Genomic DNA, 12,260 nt, shown 5'->3' on the forward strand with positions numbered 1-12,260 from the left:
GCTGCAAGAGGACTCATCCAGGGGCGCTGAGGTGGGTGGAACGAAGCCCCCAGGGCGAGGACACTGACCCTGGCTTTGCCTGTGGACACACATGTGCACAGCACACCCCCCTGAGTGAAATCCTCCTTCCTGGATGTGGCTTCCGGCCCTGAAGGTCAACCAGAACTGGGATTTATTTGAGCGTTTACAATGTTAGTCCCTGGCTAAATATTTGGGTTTCCAAATCAGCCTCCGAGAGCGGTGCTATCACCCCATTTCCCATGGCGGCACTGGAGGGTCAGGGTAAGTGACTTGCCCAAGGTAACACAGCGAGTAAAAAAGACACAGGCCGGGAGTCCGAAGTCTACACCGCACCATCCGGACCCAGAAAGTTCCTGCCCCTGGTGCTGGGCAAACGTGAGGCCCTCAAAGAGGGGGAGCATTCATTGCAAGGCCAGGCCGCAGGGGAAGGCAGGTCTGTTGTTGACAATCAGGAAGCGGCCCTGCAGGATGGGAGAAAGACCAAGTGCCCTTCCAGGGATGGGGTTCTCAGAAAGGGGCCTCTCAGGGCCCAGAGTTAATCCGGACAACCCCCACCTGGCTGCGCACCTCCGGGCTAGACGTGCAGGGGGTGGAGGGTGGGGCCGGAGCCGAAGGCCCGACCTGACCACCTCGCCCTCTGCTCGGGGTGGGGCCCCCGCCTGCGCCCCGCGTGGCTCCTGAGACCCCGCGCGCCCTGCAGGGCGCCGGGGCTGTGCGGACCCCGCCTGCGCGCCGGCGGGCCAAGGGTTAAGCCCGGGGAGCCCGGGCGCAGCGCGGCGCGGCCCGGGAATGCTTAGTCAGGATTCCGATTTCCTGCCGAAGTGTTTGGATTTCCTGAGCCCGCGCCCGCCGCCGCCGCGGGGACCGCCGAGCCGCGCCGCCGCGCCCCCGCCCCCGGCACATGGTCGCCCGCCCCTTCCTGCGCGCTCGGCTCGCGCCCCAGCCGCCGCGGCGGGCACTGCGCTCGGGCACCCGGCCCGCGCCTCCCGACCCGCTCCCGGCCGCGGGCGCCTCCTCCGCGAGAGCCGCGATCGCTGCGCCCAGGGGTGCCGGGGCGCGGGCTGTGCGCCTCCCCGAGAGCCGGCGCCGCGCCCGCGATGGAATAATGCCCAGCGGCCCGCCCGGTCCCGGTGAGTTGTGGGCGCCCGACGGGCTCGCCCGGGTCCTCGGCGCCCCCGGCCCGGGCCCCCGGCGCGGGGAGGCGCGGGGGGCGCGCGGCGGGCCCCGGCTCCCCGCCCAGGGGGTGTCTCCGGCGGCGCCCGGGGGAGCGCGGGCCGCGGCGCTGGGGCGCGCGGGGGGCGCGCGGGGGCCGCGGCCGCCGGGGTCGGCTCTCCGCGGGGCCGGGGTGGGGCCGCGGCGGGCGGCGCGCGCCCTGGGGAGGGTCCGGGCGCGGGCCGGGGCTCGGCGCCCTGGCGGCGCGGGGGCGCGGGCCGGGCCGGGCATTGTCTGCAGCCGGCGGAGGAAAGTTCCCCGCGGCGCCCGGAGGAGCCGGCGCCTTCGGCGACCCCCGGCCGGGCTGGACGCGGCGCCGCCCGGCAGGCCCCACGCTCTGGCTTCCAGCGGATGAAACGCGAAAATGGGGGGCACGTTCCCGCTCGGGCGGGGTGTCCGCGCTGGGGAGCTCGGGGAAGTGGCCTGCGTTTTGCCGCCTGTACCATTTGGGGACCTGCTGCTTTTTCCGAGAGCGACATGAAGTTTAAAAGAAAAAAGAAACTCGCTGGCGCCTGGTATGCTGCGGTTTCGTACAGCCCCAGAATTCTTCTCGGGCATTCCTGCGGCGGTTTCCTTTAATAATTTATTTTTCCACTAGCGCAGGCGGACGGACAGCCAGCTCCAGAGTGGCTAGCGTGACCCCAGCTCTACCTGCACTGAGCAGAGCGAGCAGGAACTTTCTCCACTGGCCCGCAGACGCGGTCAGGTTGTCTGGCACTGTTGCTTCGGGGATGCCAGGCCAGGCGGGCGCGGGTCTCTGAGTCGTGGTTTGGGCTCGTGATCCATAATTCGCTATCAAGGCTGGTTTTATCTCTGTTGCAGCCTTCACCCCAAGACTTTTCTGTCTTGCATTGGAGGTCTGCAGGCCTCCGATCTCAGTTTAGATTTGAAAAGAACTGGAAATGAGGGTGTTGCAGAACAACTTTCTCCTCTTTTTGTTATGCAGACGAGGCTGGACAGGTGACCTGACTTATCCAAGGTCACTCAGTCAAGCCGTGGACTCCTACTCCAGTGCTCCCCCCTAACTAGTTCATGGGCTGCCATCTGGGGAACATTTGGAAATAGGTCCCTTTGCATTGTAACCTTCAAGCCTTAGTGCCTTCTCTGGTTCTGTCCTATCTGGCCCTGCTATTTTGAGGTAGGCAGTTATCTCAAACCACATATTTTGAGATGCTGAGTTAAGAAGAATTCCCTCGCCCCTACTGCTCAGCCACTAAATGGATTTGGACTTTCAGTCACCGAAAGGGATTTGAAATAAAAAATGGGTGGCTTATTATGTGGGGAATTACTTTTCTCTACCCCATTCTTTGTGAAAAATAAAAACTCTTAAGTCCCAGAAAGGGCAGTTTCTCAGCACGTAATGTACCCGCTGATGTTCTCTGGACTTGATTTTCGGCCCTCCTGTATCTTATAAGCTCGGCAGCCCATCTATTTTTCTCCCTATGAGAGCTCCGAAAGGCTGGTTTTTCATTTTTAGTATGTGATCATGCTGGAGAGAGAGGACTTTTTTGCAAGCTTGCCATTTGGTGAAGGAAATTAAAATTCTCTCTGCACCTCCCCAGTCCTCACCAGCCACAGTGAGCCAGATTTTCAGCATCAGTGGGAGCTTTGCAGGTCCCCAAAATGAATGTGTGTGTTCCAGTGGGGCCCTCCCTCATGAGGACCCACCTCCCAGCTGGCATCTCCCTGCTGCGCTCAGGTGGCTAAACTCTAAAGGAAGGAAAGGCACGCGTAACCCCTGGGACCACGCTGGCCCTGTCTCTTCCTTCCCGAGTTCTCACTTGCCTGGGGCTGGGTCCTGCAGACCATTCCCTTCTCTCCCTCCTGTGTTTCTTTTCTTGTCTCTCCCAGCCACTGTCTAGCATGGGCTGGGAAGAAGTCACCTCCCTGGGATGCACAAATCATCTCCACATAAGCAGTAGTGGAAGGGGCAGTGAGCATTTATTGAGCACTTGTTGTGTGCCCTAGATATGTAACCTTCTAAGAAGTCCCAAGGAAGAGGAGGAATCCTTTGGGACTCTTAGCCCGAGAGGACAGCACTTCTCAGATTCATCTAGAACTGAGTCATTCTTTCCTTCATCTAGTGCACATCTGCTAAGTGGCTCCCTGTGGGAGGAGCCAGTGTGCAAAGATGAATAGGATCCCATGTTCAAGACTTTGCATTTCCAACCTCATTTATTTAATTTTTTTTTAAGATTTATTTTTTATTTGTTTATGCATATAAGAACTGGAGTGTAAGCCAGAGGTAGGGGGGGATGAGAGGATTCACTAGAGGCAGAGTGGGGGCAGAACAGGTGGATCCACTGAAATACACTGCTAAGGGGAGCAGCGGGCAAGACAGGAGAGGTCTGCCGCACCATGTGGGTATCTCGCTGGCCAGCCGGGATAGAATCTGTGAAGCAGAGGCTGCTGACAGCTTCACAGCACTGCAGCTCAAGCTCCTGCGCCACCAGGGAGGCCCCAGATGCACACCTCTTTTAATTACTCAGTTCACCATGCATGTGCTGAGCACCTGCTCCATTGTATACAGGGCTTACAAGAGGCCCTGGAGATAAGCCTGGGCCCACCCACACAGTCTCGCATGCCTGTGGAGGTCCGGGAAGAAACTACAGCGGGTCACTTCTAACAAGTGACAGAGTGGGGTACTTGTCATCCAGGGAAAACATGGGGACCATAGTGGACGTGAGGACCGGGGTGTGATCCTAGTTTAACTGGGCAGGGGCCCCTCTGAGACTAAAGACTTGATATGGAACAGGCCAGGCAGTTAGTGGAGCAGGGCGCTTCAGGCCGAGGGATCAGAATATGCAAAGTCCTGTAGGCACAGAAAAGCTTCGTACATTCCTGGGGGTGAGGGAAGTCAGGGCAGCAAGAATGGAACTGAGGGCTGGGGAGAGTGGCACATGGCAAGGTTTGAGACGGAGGCAGGTGCCGTTGGGTTCTAGACCATGGTGGAGAGGTGGTCCCCACTGAGTATAAAGAGAAGTTTGGGTGCAGGGGTGGAGTCTGATTGGCATTTTGAAGAGATGATCTTTATCGCTTTATGAAAAGTGGACCGCAGGGGGCCCAGCTTGGAGGCCATTGCATGAATCCAGGGACGATGATGGTGGTTTAGACCAGGGAGGTGGCCGTAGAAGTAGAAAGAACTGAGTGTAACCTCGTTACTCTTTTGAGATAGAATTTGATAATGGATGAAATGGGATGCAGTGGGGTTGGGACTCCAGGGTGACCCATGGCTTGAACAGTTGGGTGATTGTTGGTGTCATTTGGGGGGACAGGAGAGATGACAGGAGGAATATGTTCTGTATTGGCCTTTGTAATTTTGAGCTGCTTGAGGCATCCAGGTGGAGATTCAGGCAGATGGGCAGGTGATGCTGGACCAAGGGGAGACTTACGGACCAGGGCGCAAGGGAAGAAACCATCAGCCTGGAGCTGAGCCACCAGGTGCTTGCGAGCACAGTCTGCCACCTCGTCTGATCGTCGGCACGAGGCCTCCCCTGCCCGGAGTGCCCTTCCTCTCTCTGTAGCTGGGGTCCCCAGGAAAAGGGGAGGATCCAGGTTCCCTGCCCCACTCAAGGGAGGGTGGAGCTAAGCAGGGAGAGATGAAGCAGGAGAGGAGACTGGGGGAGGAAGGAAGCAGGATGGAGCCAGAATGAGACCTGGAGGGGGCACACAGAGCAGAGAGACATGTGAAGAAGCTGTGCTTGCTTCTTGGTCCTGGGCTTGGTGACACAGACGTGGGTGAGAGACCCGCGGGGAGGTTGACAATGGCAGCGTTGATTTTGATTTTGATTTTGCTCTTTTTTCCCAGACTTGTCTGGCTGTTTCTGACCCTTTTCTATAGGTCCCCACCAAGAGGTGCCTTAGACTTGTGGCAGGTTTTTGGGCCTCAGAGGCCTACAGGGCTTGACATTTACCCATGAGGGGATGGGTAACTCTGGACGCTTGATTTGGAAACTATATTCCCCAGTCTCCTCCCTAGCTTCTCCCCATCCCTGCTCAGCTCCACCCTCCCTTGGGTGGGGCAGGGAACCTGGAACCTCCCCTTTTCCTGGAGACCACCCTGTTACATCTCCTGAGCTAACTGCTGCTCATCTTTTCAAATATACCTGTGTGTTGATCTCCTTGAAGATGCCTCTGACTCCCTTCCCCACTCTCAGATCCTTGTGTTTACTACCAGAATGTTCAGTTGAAATCACTTTTAATACTACTGATTAACCACTTATAGCAGTTCCGTCTTCAACAAACCCATCATCGGTGGGAAATATAAAGTCAAAAACACATTGAATACACCCACACCTACAAGCATTATCACTTAGTCTGACCTGCCTTAAAGGCACTTAGAGCTCTTAGATTAGCCTACAGTTGTGCAAATTATCTGCCATGAAGCCTATTTTATACTAAAATGTAAAATGTTGAATAGCTCATGTGAAACTTGGAAGTATGGAAAGTGAAAAACAATGGCTGTGTGAAATCCCATCGTTACTTCCCACTGTTCCCACACAGCTGTGAGCTCCCTGGGCCTGAAGAAGCTCACTGGGTGATGGGGGGACTACAGTGACAGGGTCATCAGTATCTCTTCTGATGAGTTCTGAGAACAGTTGGTGGAAGACATCTTAGGACATGGTTGTCAACCCTCGAGGTCACCTGGCTGGCTTGAGCTGGGTTCCCTGCCCCTGCCCAGAGTCACCTGAGAGAATCACAGGGCATTTCGCAAGCCTGGGGACAAAGCACAATTCAAAACATGGTTCTACAGCACGAGCAACACTTTCATACCATTTCAAAGGCGAAAAATTATAAGCCGATCCTAGGTCGGGGACTATATCTTTTTTTTTTTTTTTTAAAGATAGATTTATTTATTTTATGCAAGAACTGGGGTATAGGTTAGAAGCACGGGAGGGTGAGAGAATTCACCAGAGCCAGAGTGGGGAGCAGAACAGGCAGACTGAGCGAAGACACTGCTGAGGGGAGCAGCAGGCGAGACAGGGGCGGTGCAGCGGGCAAAGCAGGGGAGGTCTGCTGTGCCATGTGGCGTTCTCCCTGGTCGGCGGGGAATCGAACCATTGCTGCAGAGGCTGTGGACAGCTTTGTAGTGCGGCGCTCAACTGCTGCGCCACCGGGGAGGCCGCGTCTTTATCTTTATGTATGCAAAAGTTGGCCTGCAAATGGTCAAAAAGTTGACCCTGCGAATGGTCAGCGTTCAACAAATGTTAGCTGTTAGACTGTTACTGTTATTACGTTAGCGGAAATAAGAGTCGTGATAGTTAAACAGATGGTTTACTAGATAATCAAAGTGTGCACTCAGACCTGGGGAGTGATGCAGTGGATTTGTTCTGTGAGACCTGTTCTCACCATCGTGTGTTTCTGCTTAGTTTATGTAGATTGGAACAGTGAGTTGTTGACATAAAAAATGTAATTATTTCTGCTGCTGGGGCTTCTGGCGCTAAGCTATTTTAATCTAGAGTTACGCTGCTGCTGTCTTTGTGCAGAGGAAGGCAAATGCAGGGGTTTCATCTCTTTCTGTCTGGGTAGTGCACTCTGGAGATGCAAAGTCTGGGTACTTATTCCTTAAATCTCCTTTATCTGGCTCCTTGGTCATTAGCAGGAGTTGAAAAGATTGGTGTACCTGCAAGCAGAAGATTTTTGCTGCCCAGATGCGAAGTCTATACAGATGGCTTTGATCTCTTGTCTCCTGGACCAGGGAGGGAGCATCACAGGACATTTTAAAATATTCATAATTATTATTATTGTCTTTGGTGGGGGTGCTAGATAGGCATACGAATAAAAATGACAAAAAAAAATAGATTGCATTCTATTAGGATAAGTATAATGATAGACGGTATATAGGCTACTTCTTGCTGCTGTAACAAATTACATGTGAGGAGTTGGTGCTGAGGTTTTTATTTTTTTACTTTTTTTTAGGTGCTGGGGTTTAAAGCAAATTCCCAGCACAATGTGAATCCCCTTTTGTACAGGTAAAACCTTGGTCCCAAAGCCACTGTTAATGTCCCCAATCTCAGCCAGCCCTGCTCCCAAAGCAGGCCACCAGTGAGGCCAAGAGAGACCTGGAGCCCCCCAAGTAGGGGGTGTGTGCGGGGGTGTGTGGCCCCTGCTTGTTGGAGAAAGTAGGGACACACCAGGGTGTCAGCAACACTGCTGTGAGAGGGGCGTTAAGACTAGATTTCCAGGGGGCCCAGTGCTGTGAAGCTGTCCACAGCCTCTGCAGTGCCTGTTTGATCTCCACTGGCCTCGGAGCAACCCACGTGGTGAGCAGACCTCTCCTGTCTAGCCCGCTGCTCCCCTCGGAAGTGTATTTCGTCAGTCTGCTTATTCTGCTCCCCACTCTGTCTCTGGTGAATCCTCTCACCCTCGCACATCTGGCCTGTACCCCGGTTCTTGTATAAATAAAATAAATCTTAAAAAAAAAAGACTAGATTTCCAACAGCCTCAGGGTTTTTAGGAGAAAGTGGGCTCCTGTCTCCTATGCTCCCCAGAAACAGGAGGCTGCCTGAGCCCCTAAGCCCTCTGGGGGAGCCACATTAGCTCTCTGGGCCACCCAGGAGCTGCAGACAGACAGGGCCCCACGGCCCAGGCAGCCCCGCCAGTCTTCATCCCTTGGAAATGCCACCACCGAAATCCTCTTGTAATATTTTTGGCATTTCCTCTTCCCTTCCCGCTCTAAGTCAGGAAATGTGATAGTGCACAGAGTTAGGAAAACAGAGAAGTTTGCAAGCCTGTCTTTTCTGTGGAGGGATCAGGTTGGAGTGTGGGTAGCGGGATGAAGGTGATGAAAGAGAGAGACTTCCCCAAGGTGGGGGTGGTGCAGGGGCATGCCAGAGCCAAGCCTGTGCAGATCCCAGGGCAGACTAGGAAGGAGGGAGTCAGATCAAGCCTCCTGTGGAGATTTCTGTGCTAGAGGCTTCTGCAGGGCTCATCATGAGTTTCCCCTGTTTCTAACAGAAACACAGGCAGTGCACCCCTAAAAAAATCAACTGACTTTAGGTTGCAACTGGACCTCAGCGGTTCAGAAAAAATATATACATAAAATAAAACTACATCTGAGTGAGAAAAAAACAAAAGCAAAAAGGACATGAAGTTCAGTGTCAGCAACAGGTAAGCTCCAGGAAAGGGCGCGTGGATTTTCTGAGTACTAGTTTTATTCTCGAAATTATTTCCAAATGCAAAGAATATTGCAAATTAAAATAAAAGAGAAAGAATGCTCCACCTTTCCCTCGTGACATTGACGGAGACAGGCTGCCTCTGAGGGCGGGTGGGTGGAGGGGAAGCCAGGAGAACCCCGGTATGCTCAGGACCAGCCCCTCCTTTTGTTCTTGCACTTTCTGTGCTGAACTGAGATGACGCGGAAAACAGCCCGACAAAGGTCCTGCACCCTGTTACAGCTGTCTTGTATGGAAGTGTGTTTACTCCTATAGTTGTGTCACCTTCCTGCCGAGCATCTTGAAGGGCCTGGGGCCAAGGCTGAGGCTGGGGCCAGGGGAGCTGCTTTAATCTCTCATTCCCTTGAATTGGGGGCACTGGCTTCAGCTGCTCAGGTGTGTTGCCACGTTTGTTGAATTTTCTCACTGTGGAGTTTTCATTTTGAATGCCTGTGCATGTTACTTCTAGAACTTCCCTTTGGTTCTCTTTACATCTGCCTGGCCTTTAATCCTTGGGTCTGGTTCTTCCGTTAGGGTTTCCCTTTCTCGTATCTTTGTTGAAAACATGCTGACCTTCTCTTTTAGATTGCCCCATTCATTCTAGAGGGGCTGATGCTCCCAGTTCCTGCGATCTGTTTTTGGGGGACATGGTGGTTCGTTCTCCCTGAGGGTCTCCCTTTGCCTGGGTAGAGGAGGTGGTTGTGCTCCAGCTGAGACCCCCAGGGGTTCCTGCATCCTGAATAGGCTTCTGGGCTCAAGGCTTTTCACACCAGATCCCACATCTAGGGTACTAAAGCTTGCTCAAGGTTTTTTTTTTTTGCGTGTGTCCACCCAGACCCTGAAGCACGCACAAGCTTTCTTGCCGTGTCCCTAGATTGAAAGGGGGAATAGTTCAGCCTCTTTCCCTTTGGGGTCTTGACATTGTAGAATTGTCTCAGCCCTCCTGTCATTCTGGGGGAGACTGGGCAGAAACCAGCTGGTTGAATACATCAATCTTCTTTTTCCGACTAGGAAAAAGCCCACAAAAATGTGAAAATCCGTATCAAAGCAGTAGCAATAACAAGATTGGATTCAGCTCAGAACTTGCAGGGTGCCCCCTCCCCCCACACTGGGCACCCTGCATAACTGGCTGGGCCAAGTAGGAGCTCTGCCTCAAGTGCCCTCCTCCTCTCTGCCACCCCCAGCACGCAGAAGGGTGCATGCTTACGAAGAAAGGAAGGAAGGAAAAGGGGAATTTATATGGCTGAATAAGACAAATATTGATGCAGAAGACATAATGAGGTCATGAAAAATACCTCATTGAGACCATTCCTGAGTCCTAGTCAAGTAATAGCTATTGACTCATCACCTCTATTATAGTCACTGTCCTCTTAGAAACTTGCTCCCTCACCTGCATAAGGGAGGTGATAGCTCCTGCACGGACTCCCCTCTCCCCTTAACTGGGTGCAGCGTGATTGTGAACATGAAAGGAGGGAGCTTCCCAGGGTCAGGCTGGTGGGACTCGTGTCTCCAGTGGCACTTGCTGCGGGGACTCACTCCACCGCACCCCTAACCGCCATGAGCACTGGGCTTTCCAGGGCAGGACCGTGAGCATTTCAGGTCCCCAAGTTTGTTCAAACTAAGGGGGTATTCTTCAGTGTATGGTTAGTAGTTGGGCATTTGGGAACTGAATTGGCCCCATCACATGTGATGGGGCCCACAAATGAGGGCTGCAATGTAGCTGAACCCCACTGTGGAGTGGGATTTGTACACGGCATTGCCTCTGCCTTTGACCTGCTGTTCCCTGAGGCTGCTTCTCGGGACAGTGGACTCAGGATCTGATCCCTCCAAGTTTTGTTCTTTGGCCAGGTTACTCCTTGCCAAGGTGAAGTGGTAGGTAGGGGGAGGAGCGTTTGTCATGATGCCGTGAGAAGACCACTGGACTTGGAATCAATAATATAGCTAATTTTTATTGGACATTAATTTATGCCAAGCATTATTCTAAGCAGTGTTCTTGTATGACCTCACTTAATCCTCGTAAATAAATATGGACTAGATAACGGTTTTATCCCCATTTTATACATGAAGAAACTGAAACACAGAGACTATCTTCCTGGAGGTCATGTAGCTCATAGGTGTCTTAATTAAACAAGATGATCTGGATCCAGTGCCCACACGGACCACCATGCTATATTGCCTCTAAAGACTTGAGCTTCAATTCCTTGCCCCAATTCCTCATGAGACCTTGGCACAATCTGCCCATACCCTCTTCTTAGCTTTTCTGGCCTGTAACTTCCTCTTTAATAAAGAGGAAGTTAGTTATTTCTAAAGGTTTTTTTGAATAAAATGAGGTAGACGTAAAGTGACAGAGTGCCCGGCACACAGCTGGTCCTAAACAGAAGTGAGTGTCTTCCCAAGAGGGTAGCAGTTCTCAATTGCGTGACCAATAGGGAGGAGAAACATAAAAGAATGACTTCTTTTTGTTTTTTAAAGGTTTATTTATTTATTTATGTATACAAGAACTGGGGTACAGGCCAGAGATGGGGGTGAGAAGATTCACCAGAGACAGAGCAGGGAACAGAACAGGCAGACTGACGAAATACACTGCTGAGGGGAGCAGCCGGGAGGCAGGAGAGGTCTGCTGCGCCATGCGGGTCAGCTCCCTGGCGGGGGAATCGAACTCATGTTGTTGTGGCTGCGGATAGCTTCATAGTGCTGAGACTTAACCCCTTTTGCCACCAGAGAGTCCCCAAGAATAACTTCCATCTAAAGTTTTCATTGCACAGTTTTCTTGATATCCTGCTGTGTGCCAGGCAGCTAGGATACAACAATGCAAAGTCAAAGTTCATGCATTGGAATATCTTACAGTTGAGTGCAGTCATGCGTTGCTTAGTGGCAGGGATATGTCCTGAGAAATGCATCATTAGACAGCCTCATAGTGTGAATGTGGAGTGTAATCATGCACACCTAGATAGTATAGCTCACGGCACACCTAGGCTCTGTGGTGGAGACACACACATACACATGCAAATTGGGATCACACGAGCATCACGAAGCAAAGCATGACTCTGGAGATAAGATGTGTAATTTTGGATCCCTCTCAGCCCACGCTATAGGTAAGTTACAGTGGAATAACCATGAGTGTGTAGCAAAGGGAGAGTCATCCCAGTGGGAATGGCCAGAGCGAGCGTGGGCAAGTGGCTGGGGGGATCTGTAAGTGGAGAGAGCAGGGAAGAGTTTTCAAGGCTGAGAACAGCTGGATCAAAGCTTAGTGGGAGGAACGTGCGTGCTGGTTCTTTGTTGTTGGTTGTGATTTTTTTTTTGTTTTGTTTTGAGGTCAAAGGAAAATATTTGTCCAGGGAGAAAGGTAAAACTCTTAGTTGAAACAAAATGTTTGGGGTTTCTCTTGGGGGAGCAGTCACCCCTGCTATTTCCTCTGCCCCCACTGTCACAGAACCCCTGATCCAGAAAAGCAAACTGCAGTGTTGTTTATAAACCTTCCCATAATAGCCTCCAGCAAGTTTCCTCTCCTAGGACAGCGGCTTCCTCAGACCCAAAATAGAACCACAGAAGGTTGGAGATGTGGGGTGTTGGCCGATTGTACTGTTAACGGTGTACCTTGGAGGCGAGTGGGTGAAAAGGTGGAGCAGACACTTGGTTGCTTATCCCACACCCGCCCCCCTGCTTCCTTGCCAGCAGATGTGCACTTTCTAGAGCTTTGAGAGAGGCCAGGTCTAGTCTCAGGGGTGAACTTGGCAGTGAGTGGTCTAGGCAGTGGCCGTGTGTACAGGTTTGACTTTGAAATATGAAGGGACTTTTGCTGGAGCTAGAGGAGGAAAGATTTTTCTCCATTATAAAGAGAAACACGGGGCCTCTCTGGTGGCGCAAGGGGTT

General features: G+C 52.5%; 1 protein-coding gene across 5 annotated transcripts in view; it reads left to right on the forward strand.

Annotated features, from left to right (window-relative positions):
• The first annotated feature begins 264 nt into the window (after positions 1-264).
• The window catches only part of ASAP1 (ArfGAP with SH3 domain, ankyrin repeat and PH domain 1), a 284,215-nt gene continuing 272,219 nt past the window's right edge, over positions 265-12,260 (forward strand). For 4 of the 5 annotated variants that reach the window (XM_054691978.1, XM_054691982.1, XM_054691981.1 and 1 more), the window contains exon 1: positions 1,086-1,151. The gene's annotated coding sequence lies outside the window, so the exon portion shown is untranslated. Of the gene's footprint in view, positions 283-1,085; positions 1,152-12,260 lie in introns of those variants that run through there. The other variant, XM_054691980.1, reaches the window with a different exon arrangement.

This window comes from Talpa occidentalis, unplaced genomic scaffold, assembly GCF_014898055.3.
Source record: "Talpa occidentalis isolate TD23 unplaced genomic scaffold, MPIMG_talOcc4v2.1, whole genome shotgun sequence".
Lineage (NCBI taxonomy): Eukaryota > Metazoa > Chordata > Mammalia > Eulipotyphla > Talpidae > Talpa > Talpa occidentalis.